At 33.2% G+C, this 14,188-nt stretch overlaps 1 protein-coding gene across 7 annotated transcripts in view; it reads right to left on the bottom strand.

The window, feature by feature from the left end:
* Positions 1-14,188, bottom strand: part of Nrxn1 (neurexin 1) — a 1,045,218-nt gene that overhangs the window by 945,842 nt on the left and 85,188 nt on the right. The gene's annotated exons all lie outside the window — the stretch shown is intronic.

Raw genomic sequence — 14,188 nt, 5'->3', positions numbered from 1 at the left:
GCATGTCTTCCTCATGCAAGGCATCAAACACATCATGCAAGTGCTCCATTACTATCATTCATTGGAAAACAGAGTCACAGGGCAGCAGGTTTCTGCCCATGGGCAGCAATCACAGGATGTGAGACAGTTTCAGTAATAGAATAAAGGGTGTTGGGAAAAGTCTTTCACTTTCCTGTTTAAAGTAAGCAATATTATTATTATTGACTGCTGGTAGGGTCTTTCTAGATAATTATTTTTTAAATCACTTTTATTTTTTATTTATTTTTATTCAGAAATTCTATAAATTTATGTGGACCTGGATAAAAGTAAATCCATTGAAAATAGCTATGAAATTTGACCTAAACTTACTTGGTTTTACCAATCCTATTATCCATGGGCCATCCCTGCCTTTTAATATTTTTAGTAATTCAGCTTTTTTCCTGAAAAAATAAATAAAATAAAAATTTAGGTAACTAAAATCTAGGTTTTTTAACAGCCATATTTTATCACAAATCTGACAGTAGATCAATCATAATTTATCAAAATATAATTTTAAAATATTAAATCGAAAAACTGATCATTGCAAAAGAAGTTTATTTGGGAACTGTGTGTTCAGCACATTTATCAAAATTTAATTATTTTGAACTTCTATTTGGGATGCAAACATGAACATGATTTAAACTATTGACAATATCCAGTAAAATTTTCTTTATATTTTATTTATGTATGCAGAATCTATGCATTTCATATATTTAATTATATTTCTTTATGTACCATATATCAGTACAAATCATATATAAGCATGTTTCCTATGTGTTTCCTACATATAAACCATAAAAGTATATTACACATAAAGTATATTACATATTACTACCTACTAAACAACCAAGAGTCATTTGACAAACAGTATTTGGCAGCTGGACTAGAACTGAAAAGTGAAGTTGTCTTAGGGGCTTAGGGCAAGAGCAAGGTTTCAACACTGATCAAACTTTTTAATAGAAAATTATATCGATGTTAACATTCTAGATTCATCTTTTCATTTTTGTTTAATTAACTAAGTTCTACGAAGTGATCATTTGATCAAAGACATTTTCAAGAAGAAAACCAAGGTGAGTGTAGAAACTTGAGAGCAAAAGTACATATAAATGTACCACTTATAAGGCTCTATAAATTCCTTTCTAATGAATAATGTTAGAGAAGATTTAAAAATCACCAAACTTATTTAAATGGTATTATTTTATAAATTAAATAAGTACATATCATATTAATTGACTCTATGCTAATATACTATAGAAATATACTCACAGCTGTTAAATATGGACCTAAAACCTTTACACAACACTTGGTTTGGTAGTTTTTGTTCTGGGGGAAAAAACCAAAACCAACAAAAAATGATTCAAATAGCTGGCATTGAAAAACTCAATTCTAATTTGATTTTGGTTTCCAATGTATCAAATAAGGAATTAGACTAATTTTTTTAACTTTTCCATAGAGACTTTGACAGGATGTAAGTACATATAATATTGTTTCATTGCTTTATAATGGAAATCATTCATTGTTTAAGATACATTTGGTTTTTATATTTACTGACCTTTGAAATTATATTTTCTGTATAAGGTAGTTATGAAAATACAATTTCTATACACAGTAAAATAATAAAATCTGATAACTATGAGAAGAATTAAGTTCCATGATGGTTTTCAGTTGCTATGACATTATTTAATTTCTGTAAGTGAATGATTAGGAAATAATGGTTTTGAGTAGTAAAGTCACAGTAGGACTTTTGTTCAAGCTGTTTAAATGTATACTAGAAAAAGAGTGGAAAATAATCAATCTAGGATTAACATCCATCTTAGAATACTGCTAAACCATATACCAGGAAAGGAAATATGCTCATAAAGGCAAGGACATGAATCAGTCCCCAGAAAAAGAATTCTTTTCACTTGAAGACTGTCCCATAGATGGTGCTATCTACCTTACCCTGTCCTGTCTTGCCATCCATCCATCCATCCTTTTTCTCAATTCTTCAGAAAAGAGGACACTCTTGACTAATAGATTTCCTGTCTGTAAACTCAAGCCATACCCAATGTGTAACTAAATCCTGACTTGATCATGTTCAGAAAATTCGTTGCAGAAGATTAAGATCTTGTGGAAAAATATAGTCAAAGTTCTAGAATAAAGGAAAAGTGATACACTAACTTTAATATAAAAGAAAGGAAAATCTGTCTTGATAAAGACTGTCCTAGAGCTCACATAATTTTCAGATTCAACAGAAGAATAAACAAAAGCAAAACAAAGAGGTGTTTTGTTTTGTTATCCTGTCTCTTTTTTTGGTATCTACTTCTTGGCTTTAGATGATCCATTTTAGTTAATATAAATTCCATCTTTGTGTTATTTCATAATTTAGATGTCATCATGACTGATGAGAGCTCTACCATTTACAGGCACTCTCCAGGCACCTTGCTATTCTCTATTCTTCTGTTTTATTCCAAATAACCCTTAATTATTCTTAAGAGAATGGTCTCCTCATCACATGAACGTCTACTGTGTGCTTGTGTGTTGTTCTTTAGTCAAGTTCTATTCCATTTTGAGCAACAAAAGAGGAGAGCTGAATTTTGGCATGTCACAGGATAAGGGGGAAGTAATTTCTTCTGACTTAGTTAAAGATAGAAAGCAATCCAACTGACCTTTCCTATGGATATTTTCAAGTTAGGGAAAGATTCCTTAATGTGCACAAAAGTTTGGCTTCTTAATTCTGCTGACAATCCTTGCTTAATATGTGAATGGGCCTCTTAGTAATAAACTTTACTGTGATGACCTTGTCACCTTGTTTTTGTTGATCAAAGATCACACTTCTTTTTGTTGTTCTACTGTATTTATGGGGTTTTCTAAACTATAAAACATAAATCGAAAGCTGGGAAAACATTAGTCAAAATTTTATTAGCCTTTCTGATAAGACATGTTTCACTAACAAAGATGGAACTTAGATACCTGAATACCAATTATGTTATAAAAGATAGTGATGGGGGAAGTAGCAGGCTTACTTAATTCTTATTTTCTTAATGAATGCATGAGTATCTATATACTTTTCCTCCATAATTCAAGGGCAGTGACTAAAGTATCAATATTGTTTACACAGATCTTTTTTTTTTTTTTTTTGCCAGTCCTGCACCTTGAACACAGGGCCTGAGCACTGTCCTGGCTTCTTTTCTGCTCCAGGCTATCACTCTGCCACTTGAGCCACAGTGCCACTTCTGGCCGTTTTCTATGTATGTGGTGCTGGGGAATTGAAAAAAGGGCTTCATGTATGCAAGGCAAGCACTCTTGCCACTAGGCCATATTCCCAGCCTCTTTACACAGAATTTTATATATCTGCTTTTCATAAAAGATTTCAAAAAATAAGAAAATGAACTGTTTCAGTATGAAGAAAAACAGAAACAATCAAGATGACTGAACAAATTAACATTTGGAATAAAATGTCACAAATAACTGTTTTCCATGTAATTAGTGTACAAGTTTATCACAATGACCATTTTCATCTGAATGTACAAATCAAGTTGTGTGATCTATCTCACAGTAAGATTTGGCTAAAATCTTTGGGGTATCATTCCTTCTTGTCTTTGACCTCATTTTTTTTCTGTGAGTTTCTTGTGATTAGCTCATATTGATTCTTTTGGATCTCTTTTTTACTTATCAATACTACTACTGTTACACCTGACCCAAGCTCTTCTAGATGGGTACAGGGCTACATCAGAGCTGCTGGGAATAGACAGCAAGGGGAACTAAGTTAAGATCCTATGCACTCTGCCTTGCATTGTGCTTGATAGCTTCTGTCCTCAACCTCTCAGCTCCTCAAGTTGCTTAAGACTGGTCTTCATTTGGGGGACTGCATGCATGAGGGCAGTGTCTGGTTCCCATGGCAGTACAGGATGCAGCTTTGTTTCACTTTAGTTTTCTTTCATTATTTACAGTGAAAGCCTTTAGAAAGCTTCAGTAGTCTGGGGATGCTTCAAGGACTGGGGAATGGAGGAAATCACCAAGACTGTGGATTGATGCAGTAGTCAAACAGAAGAATAGAAGCACTGGCGAGAAGCAAGGAGAGGTTAAAACAGAAAATGAAGCATAAAGGTCTATTATGGAGGTGTAGGAGAGGAAAGAAAGATCCTTCCTTGGGCAGGATCTGGCTAGTTATAAAGTGCATTTAAACAGATGGCTTAAACTTTTTTCCAAATCTACCTAAATGAAATGTGAAGACACTCCCACCCAGCTTTCAAGAAGAGCTGTTAGTGTTTCTTCTCCTCACTACTCAGGAGAGAAAGGAGGGAAAGCTGTAAACCAGTTACGGTCACAGCCATATTCCTGCCATCACGCTTGGAAATATAAATCCATTTTAAACTAGAAATAAATTTTTACAAAGACGTCTTGGTGTTTCATTGAAAACTTTCCAGTTCATTAATGGCAGCTATCAAAAAAAAAAGGGAAATGAAACAGAGCATCAAGACAGAAGGAAAAAAGAGATAAAGATAAAGGAGGTAGAGATAATGACGGGGAGAAATAGAGGTAAATAAGGAGAGATATTGGGAAAGAAAAGGAGTAAAGAAGAAAGACAGAGAATGCAGAAGTTGTGGAAGAAAGAAGAAAGTTAAATTGGTATAAAAATGGCCAACTTTTCTACAACTCCAGCTCTTTGGTGGATCTAGTAAAATTCAATCATTATTAGCCAACATATTGTACTATATTGAATGACTCACATAAGCTATAATTTGAATTTGATTTTCTATGAAGGGTTATTGTAAGGATTTAAACAAAAATCTAGCTTTGGATTTTGTAGCCTTATTTCTGTCCTGCATATCAACATCCTCGAAACTTAACATATCTATGTTTATTCCAGTAGTTAGATGTAGAAATGGAGTGTTGTAGTTACCAGGAACTGTAACAATGGTGACCAGCACAGGCTTTGCTATGATGTGTGTGCTTATGCCAGTAAGGTTTATTTTTTAGCTTGCTGAGAAATAAATGCATCCTGATATGAAGTTGACAGATAACATTGAGCAAAGTGCTTACCACAAGCTCTCTTTCTGAAGTTCAATCAGCACTGCTACACAACTCTCCATAGAAAACTGGGTCAAGCAGGCATTGCCTGCCTAATAGTCTGAACTAAGCATATTTTACAAAGTATTACAGACAGGCTCCCGGGTTGAGGCATGCGGATATACATAAGTGTTCTCCTACCTACCTTCCCTGCCTATCAAACTTCTCGTAGATAGCTGGGTATGTCAGTACTCAGAAAGTGTCAGCAACAAAGAATACTTGTCATTGTGTCCTAGTTTTTCCATCACTAAGAGAAAAAGTAAATAAATTCCAGCTAAGTTTCAAATATCATCTTTCTTTTTCTCTCACAAATCACTAGTAGACTTTTTTTTCAAACAAACATTCAAATTCTTCGAACTCTATTCATCTGTACTTCAGTTCTCAGTCCAGTCCACGCACATATGTTTTGTTTTTTTTCTAAAATAAAAATAAAAGGCATAAGCCATTCACTCTGGCTCAAAGCTAAGCACCAGGGGCTCATACCTGTAATCTTAGCTACTCATGAGGCTGAGATTTAAGGATGTTTATTTGATACCAGCCCAAGAAGGAAAGTCTATAAGACTCTTTATTCCAATTAAATGGTAGAGTCTTGAGCACAAAAACTTAGGCACAGTGCCCAGGCTCTGAGTTCAAGCTTCAGGGATGGCACAAAAGTAAAATAAAATAAAGCACAAGTCTTTTCTGATGAAGCTCAGAGAAATGTGCATAATTACATGACCAAGTTGTAATATAAAATGAAGTCCTAATTATTGTGCTTAGCAAGATAAATTTGCTTAATATTGTGCATAGAAAATAAATCAGTTTCTATAATGTGATGGTACTAGCAATTACATAAACATTATTGTATATAAGGAAAAACATTGCACTTCAATGAAAGAAATACTTAATACTGCTGCTTTAATGCAATAAAACCCTGCACATGCATGAAATAAGTCAGAAAGTAAATGCATTGTACATTTAAAAATGTTTTCAGATACTCAGAACTTTCAGTTGCTCAGATTTACTTTGCAAAATCAAGATATGTTCAAGTTTTATAAGTTAGTTAGAAAGTCTTAAACTGAAAAGCATTAAGAAATAGATCTCTGTTGCTGAATTAATTACATTGAATTACAACTGTCCAAGTCTCCCAAGTCTGACTAAAATATTACTTATAAATACAAATATTAAGTAACTTTTCTAGTTTACTTCACAGGAGGAAGACTGTTGTAAAGATTCACCTACAAAGACTAAAGTCATTTGTTCAATGTCTGCTAAATCTGAACTGATTACATTACAGTTTCCAAGTACACATTGGTCCAATATCAACTGTCTCATAGGAAGAAACCTAATAATATTGATAATTTGGGAGCTTTTCTAGAAAGTGTGTGATTTCTATAAAAGTGATGTAGCAATATTGAGTTAACTCACAATGTTATTGTATTCATTAAAATCAATTGATTCAAAGCAGAAATCAAAGTCAAAGTAATTTTTAATAAAAATGATTAAAGGTTATGAAAACCTCACATAACTTTTTTTCCAAATTCTCTTTACAAGAGTAAAAAGTAATTTATTGCTACTTGAATAGATTGCCATTTTAATGGCACTCTCACAAATGACTGGATATAACCTTTGCATTCTTTCCTTAGTAAGCTCCATTGTGGCTGATTGACTTGGCCAAGTTACCCAAGGAGTACTTAGAAGATTCTCAGTGGGTTTAAGCAAATAGATTTCAAGGCTAATTTAGTATGCTTTTATGGGTTCCAGAGAATATTTTGAGAACTTGTTTGGAGGTTCTAGCAGGGGAGCGCAGCTACTCATATACCCTTGACCAGTCCTCCTCTATCAGGGATGGTTGTCCTCTTCGACCAAGTGCGCAGCTTCGAGAGGGACGCACATGGAGCAGTGAGGGAGGAAGGTGACACCCGCCTAGCCAGCCAGATCAGCCAAATCAACCCTGGCGATCAATGGGGTGACAGATGTCTCAGCCAGATCACCCTCAAATCCCCAGAGATTATTTTGAAAAGAAACTGAACTTGAAAGACTTGGACTGTGTAAGGCAATGCCATGGTGCTTACTAAAGATAGACCATGTTCCTTGAACTATTACTCGACTATCTATTTGTATAACATTTTTATAAAATATTCTATTTTTATAAAATGGAATAGAATAAGGACTGACTGTAAGTAGGCAGAGGTCTTTCATTAATCCATGTACAAGCAGGTACAAAAAAATTAGGAAAAACATTTTTATTCCAATTATTTGTAGTTCTATAGCTTAAGACAAATTTCTTTACTGAAAAAAAAATCTGAAATTCTCCCATATGCTCCAGGAACAAATATTTCCCATCTGTGAACTATGATTGGATAATCTTAGCTTTCTCTCTGCAGTAAATAACAAGTTCAGGTATGTAAATAGGTTTACCCCTAAATGTTTAAAATAAAGAGATTACTCCACAAATTCCTTGTTGTCTTTAAAATTTAAAGGCAATGGTTCATTTCATTCACTGTCCACATAGTTTTGCTTTCCTTTTAAAATGTCTGAAACAAAACATATTTTCATGCAAAGCCATATATTTTGATAAATAAGGCAACATAATATGAATTTATCACATAAAGTGGATTTGTCCCTTTTGTAGTGATAAAATGCAAATCCAATACAAATATGGATTTGTTTTCACATATTTGATATAGAATAAATCTCCTTGACCTGGTCAGTTATTTCAAATTCATCTCATTACATTATGATTCACTACAAGCTTCTTTAAAATAGTTGTTAATATAGTATCCTAACTACTTCAACTCAAAAATTCATTCCTAATCTCTAGAACCAATAAACAAAGAAATAAGCTGACAAGGACATTGTGTGCTGAACATCAATACAGCCATGTAAGTAACCTTGTGGACACACACGTGTGTATGTGCACACACAACTGCTATTTGATATCAAGAACAAATTCACTCTGTGCTTTTTGTCTCAGTAAAAAAACATTTTTCTTATATAAACTATGAGTGAAATAAGAAAAAACAAGAATAGATGATTTGAGAATATCAATAAAAAATCTATGAAGTCAGGCTTCTGGAAACATTAACTGTATTAATGCCTTGATAACAAGCATTAAATAAATTTTAAATGTCTATCTCTCATTGTTATCTTCTGATGCTAGCAATTGAACCCAGGGCCTGACTAACATTTTCTGTTGTTTTTTTGAAACAGAGAAACTGCTATGTAGATCTCACACTGAAAATCTACACAGAATTCTCCAGTTTGTGCCCCCCCGAGTGCCAGGATTAAAGGAATATACTACAAAATTCACAAAGAAAAACACTTTCTAACTGTATGGTTTAACATGATAGTACTAGAAACATGTGGGTAATTGCATTCATTAAGATCAAGTAAAATGAATAACATTAATAATTAGTTCCTCAGTTACTTGACCACATTGCACATAATCAACAAGCATAGAGAGTCAATGGCTGATACAGTACAAGTTGTGAACATTTCTGTCATCATAGAAAGTTCTATTGGGCAGCATTGCTGAGCATTTAAGAGCAACACCTTCCTTGAAACCCTGTCCTCTTCTCTTTATGTACCAGTTCTGGGACATGAAATCAGAGTCTGTTTGCTTCTCCCTGAGCATTTTTGCTCAAGGGGAGCACAATACCACTTGAGCCACAACTCCACATCTGCCCTTTTGGGTTTTGTTGGTTTTTTTTTTTTTTTTTTTTTTTTGGTAATTAATTGGATATAAAGATCTCACAAACTTTCCCTCCCCAACTGGCTTCTAAATTACAGAAATCTCAGGCTTCTCAGTGATTAGGATCACAGACTTGAGCCACTGGCATCTGGCATGAAAACATCTCTTTTAATACCAAGTTACACATATGACTTTTTTTTTATTGTTGTTGTTATTGTTCCTTGAAGGAAATAATAAAATAAATTCTAGCAACATTTTAAAAGAAAAAAATAATTTACATGATAAGTACTTACTAAAATTATGCAACGTGGAGAATTGTACAAGGTTTCCAATTTTAACTTCCAAATAACAACTGAGAAATCATCCTTATAAAAATTTTACTCTATTTACTTTAAAAGCCTTTTGACGAATTCTAACTCTGGACCAGATTGTACTTTGCATGCTAACCCTTTGCCTTAAACATCAGCATGTCATATGCTGAATATATTTTGTTTTTTAAGTTAACTAATTTAATAATCGAACACCTTCTTAGGCATAATCCCCTCCCACCCCCAAAAGAAACTACTTAACAAAATAAGTGATTTCAAAATTAGTAAAAAGTACCTGGTACTTCACAATCTCTTACATGAAGAATTATCTTGCCCAACAGTGAGTCAAAAGCCACTTTCTTAATGTTATGGGCTTCTTGTTGAGTATTAAACTATAAAATTCCCATGTACACAAGGAAAAGAACCAATATTTCTGGAGGACTTGAATACAGCAGGGATAGGAATTATAAAAGACTGAAAGAAATAGCTCAAACATCTAGTCAATTCCATTAAAGGTTGAGATCCTGCTAAGGGACTATTTTTCAGAAGTATCACACACATAAGAACTCTAAGCAAAACAAACAAAAGACCTTGGGTGTAAAAATGTCAACGGCAGAATAGAAAAGGGGGAATAAGCTGCAACAATTCCAAGGAGATGGAATAATAGACTAAATAGTTTCAAATGAAGAACGAACAAAATATATAATTAAAACGTTTAAATAGACCTGTCAAGTGAATGTTAACAATTTGAAGAAAATAGGCTTATTCCTAAGCCGAAATGCTGTTCACTGGTTATAGAAAAGTGTTATTTGCTCCTTTCTATCAAATCATCATTGTTCCATAGAAAAGTATGAAGTAAAGACAAAATGGAAATAAAAAATATATACTTTCTGATCTCAGTGACATACTATATCACATTTCATTCAGATGTCCCCAAGCACATAATCTATTGTCTAGTAAATGAAGTAAGTATGAAAAATAACAGGCAATCCCAAAGGATGGAGTCATCTGACTCTTAAGGCGAGCTCCCTGCCATTACAATACCTTGAAGGAGATTATACAATATAATCAGACATTCATCTAATAAAGACATGTTGAAATGGATTTTATTGTGACAAGGGAATTATGTTCACCTGGACATATAATAATAAATATAACTCATAACTTAAAACATTGACTAACTGGCTAATAGTTATTCAAAAACATGACTCATGGGACTACATAATCTAAGCAATAGGTATCTTGTAGCTCTCTTAAGTCAATTATGTTTGAACTTTAGTGAATTTAGGTTTTAAGTAATATTTGACCCATGGAGAAAACACAATGGAAAAAGAGTAGAAAAATTTTTTCCAAAATGCTTAAAAAGCAGCCTCCTCCTTTTAAAAATATTTTTATATTACTCTTAGAACATTATGGAAAATTATGAAATAAAATTTGAAAGATCAGACCGAGATCCTTTTAAGTGTGCCTCGTAATGGAAATTCTATTATAAAAGTAAAGTTTATAAATGTGTGTAAATACTTTAGTATCTTGAGAGGAAAATGATTTGAATGAATAGCCATGGTCCAAAGTAGATAGAGATTCTCTAAGAAACTAGAAATCCTTGGTAATTGTGGGCATTCAAAAAATAGAATAATAATATGTGTGTGTGAGTGTGTGTGTGTATGTGTGTGTGTGTGTGTGTGTGTGTGTGTGATTTAACTCGCAGTCTCCCTATTGCTAGGCAAAAGCTTTATAATTTGAGCCAAACCCCTCTTTCTTTTCTCTTCTTTTTATGTTTTCATTTCCCTTCTTTTTAGGTCTGTGGTGGAGATAAAGGATAAAAAGACAAACGATTAAAGCAATAGTTAAAGCATTTGGTGAAACCAACTGTACAACTCATGGTGGAGTGGGGGGAGGAAAAGGGGAAGGCAGGGGAAAATGAGGGAGGAGGTAACAAGTTGAACAAGAAATGTACTCACTGCCTTACATATGAAATTGTAACCCCTCTGTACTTCACTTTGACAATAAAGGGAAAAAAAGTTGAAGTTGGTACCTGATACTTTTACTCTTTGGTTAGCCAGTAATACCCACGGATCCATACCTCCATCATCAAGGGTAGGTTATTTCTTTCCTTTCTTTGTCTTCTTTTTCAAATCTTAGATTCTTTTCCATTCTCACTCTTTTGCTATGGATTATTTAGAATCAGGTCCTCCTACCTCCGTATGCTGAATGGGTTTGATTATAAGTACCATGGAAAGCTTAAAAATGTTATTTCTTTGATGATAGAACCCCATAGTCCTTGAAAAGGGAATTGGAAATAACAAAGAACTAGGAGCTCTGAGATGTCTAGAAGGTGCTACCACTTTAGTCCAAACAAACCAGCTACATTTATAAAATTTTAGAAATCCTAACTTGCTCTTTGTTTAACTTTCCTACAGTGAATTTTATTCATCCCAAAGAATGTAAAATCCACTATAACATAATGACAAATTTGTAAACATTCTATATATGGATAATATACATAACTACAACATAATACAATAATTAATGACTTTTTCCTCATCTATTTTTCAGATTTCTTAAAGCTGAACCTTTGCTATCCCTCTTCTTTTTTTATTCAGATTTTAGTGTAGTGAGTATATGTTGAGTTTCTTAATAAATACAGATTTTAATGAGTCTTAAATAGTCATTTACATTGCAGTAGAATGGAGATGAATTATTTTTGTAAGCAGGATTTCTTTGCTACAATGACTCTTCTTAAGTTACACTGCCATATCAAAAGTAAGGACCTTAAAAAATTGGAAAAAACTATTTTTGACAAAATAAGCAGAAACATTATAATACAGTTTCTACTCAACTTATTGGACAATTCAAAATTTATTGTTTATGCATTTGCATTATCTTTTCATTTATGTTATTCTTTTTTTTTTTTTTTTTTTTTTTTTTTGCCAGTCCTGGGCCTTGGACTCAGGGCCTGAGCACCATCCTTGGCTTCTTCCCACTCAAGGCTAGCACTCTGCCACCTGAGCCACAGCGCCCCTTCTGGCCGTTTTCCATATATGTGGTGCTGGGGAATCGAACCGAGAGCTTCCTGTGTAGGAGGCAGGCACTCTTGCCACTAGGCCATATTCCCAGCCCCCATTTATGTTATTCTTGAATAGAGCTAATAATTATGACTACAGTGATAAAGCAGATTATAATTGTCACTTAAATTCACAAAGTATTTCCTCTTGTATCATTTTCTTTAATTATTAAAATAATATTATCAATATCACTTACAAAGGAAGTTCCTATTGAGTTCCAGAAGGTACAAATGATATGTATCATTCATCATTATGCACAAACTTTTAGCACAATGCCTATCACATGGAAAATGATGAATATTAACAAATAAATGAAGATTAATTGGCTAAATGATAAACTCATCTTCTGATCTGAGTCTATTCTCTTTCCTCTATCTTGTAAGGCTTGGCAAAGTTCTAATTAGCTACATAAACCCAAGACTTATGTACATATTTTCAGAAAGTAATTATTTATAAATTAAAAGAATAACACTTAAGCTGGGTGCTGGTCGCTCACACCTGTAATCCTAGCTACTTAGGCAGCTGAGATCTGAGAATAGTATTTTGAAGCCAGCCTATGTACGAAACTCTGTGAGACTCTTCTCTCCAATAAACTACTCAGAAAAAGAAGTGGCGCTGTGGCTCAAGTGGTAGAACACAAAGTGCCTTGGGGACAGGGCCGATACCCTCAGTTCAAGCCCCAAGACTGCTGGCAAAAAAAAAAAAAGGCTTAAATGGATTAAATTCCATTTAAATGGATTAATGACTTTTTATGAAGCTTCTTATAAACTTATAAAAAAATCTGTGAAATATTAGCATTGCTTTATGAATATAATTAAATGACTTTATAATATACTTTGTAACATATCAATAACAATTATTATTTAAAATTAAAGAATATTAATGAAGTTTTAGAATAAAATTATATTTTTATAAATATAATAAAGTTTATGATTCACTCTTTATAAAAGATGTGTGTTGAATGGAATGCAAATCTTTTGGCACATTTAAATTCATGATAATATAAGACAATTGCTTTCACTTCGCTACCAATTTGTTTTTTTGTTTTTTTTTTTTGTCAAATTTTTATTATCAAACTGATGTACAGAGTGGTTACAGTTCCAATTTGTTTTTAAAAAATCAAAAACCAGAAGGCACCTGTGGAGGCATTAGTTTGCATTTTAAATGCAAATAATAACTCAGAGGTTTCATTTAAATTGGGCCTCATGAACATGGCTTGTAGATATTAAACATTCCATCCAAGTAAAACTATTCCATCTTAGTGGAAGTGACTAGGGCTTGTAATTCTTGCTGCTCAGGAGCATAAGATCTGAGGATAACTGTTCATAGCCAGCCACGCAGACAAATTCAACAGAATATCACCTCTAGTTAACCAACAAGAAGTGGGAAGCAGAGATGTGGTGAGAGTAGTAGTGTGTTATCCTTGGGGGATACGGTTATGAAACAGAGTCAGAGTTCAAGTCCCCAGTACCTGAGGTCAAGCCACTGAAGTACAGACTCAGATTTCAGGACTTGGAATATTAATAATATAATATAATTTTATTATGTAAGTGATATATGAAACAACTTTAAAAACTACAAATCAATTGCATTAGAAATATATAGATTGAAGTTCTCTTTAATATATATAACTATAATACATATAATTATTTGTTCATAATATACATATAAAGTTCTCTTTCATATATAGGAAACAACTTAGAAACTACCAATCAATTGCATATGAGAAATATTTAGATGAAAGTTCTCTTTAATTTATCTTATGTATAATATCACATATATTATACATATATATAAAGTTCTCTTTCACACATACATGAAACAATTAAAAAAAACTACCAATTAGTTGTATATGAGAAAAATACAGATTAAAGTTCGCTTTTGTCAGTTTTCAATACTGCCTTCAGTGATGTTAGTCTGGTAGAGGAGGATGTTTTCTGGTTCTGTATAGAGTTGAGTGGTGATTAGTTGCACTGTTTAGTGGCTTCTCCATGAAAGCACCATTAAACTACCCCTAGATCTGAATGCTCAGAAGTGAGTGGAATACTTTCCTATTTATTGCTCCATTCTAG

This window comes from Perognathus longimembris, chromosome 8, assembly GCF_023159225.1.
Source record: "Perognathus longimembris pacificus isolate PPM17 chromosome 8, ASM2315922v1, whole genome shotgun sequence".
NCBI classification, from domain to species: domain Eukaryota; kingdom Metazoa; phylum Chordata; class Mammalia; order Rodentia; family Heteromyidae; genus Perognathus; species Perognathus longimembris.
Note: the sequence above shows the minus strand (reverse complement) of the source record. Positions and strands in the feature narration are given on the sequence as shown.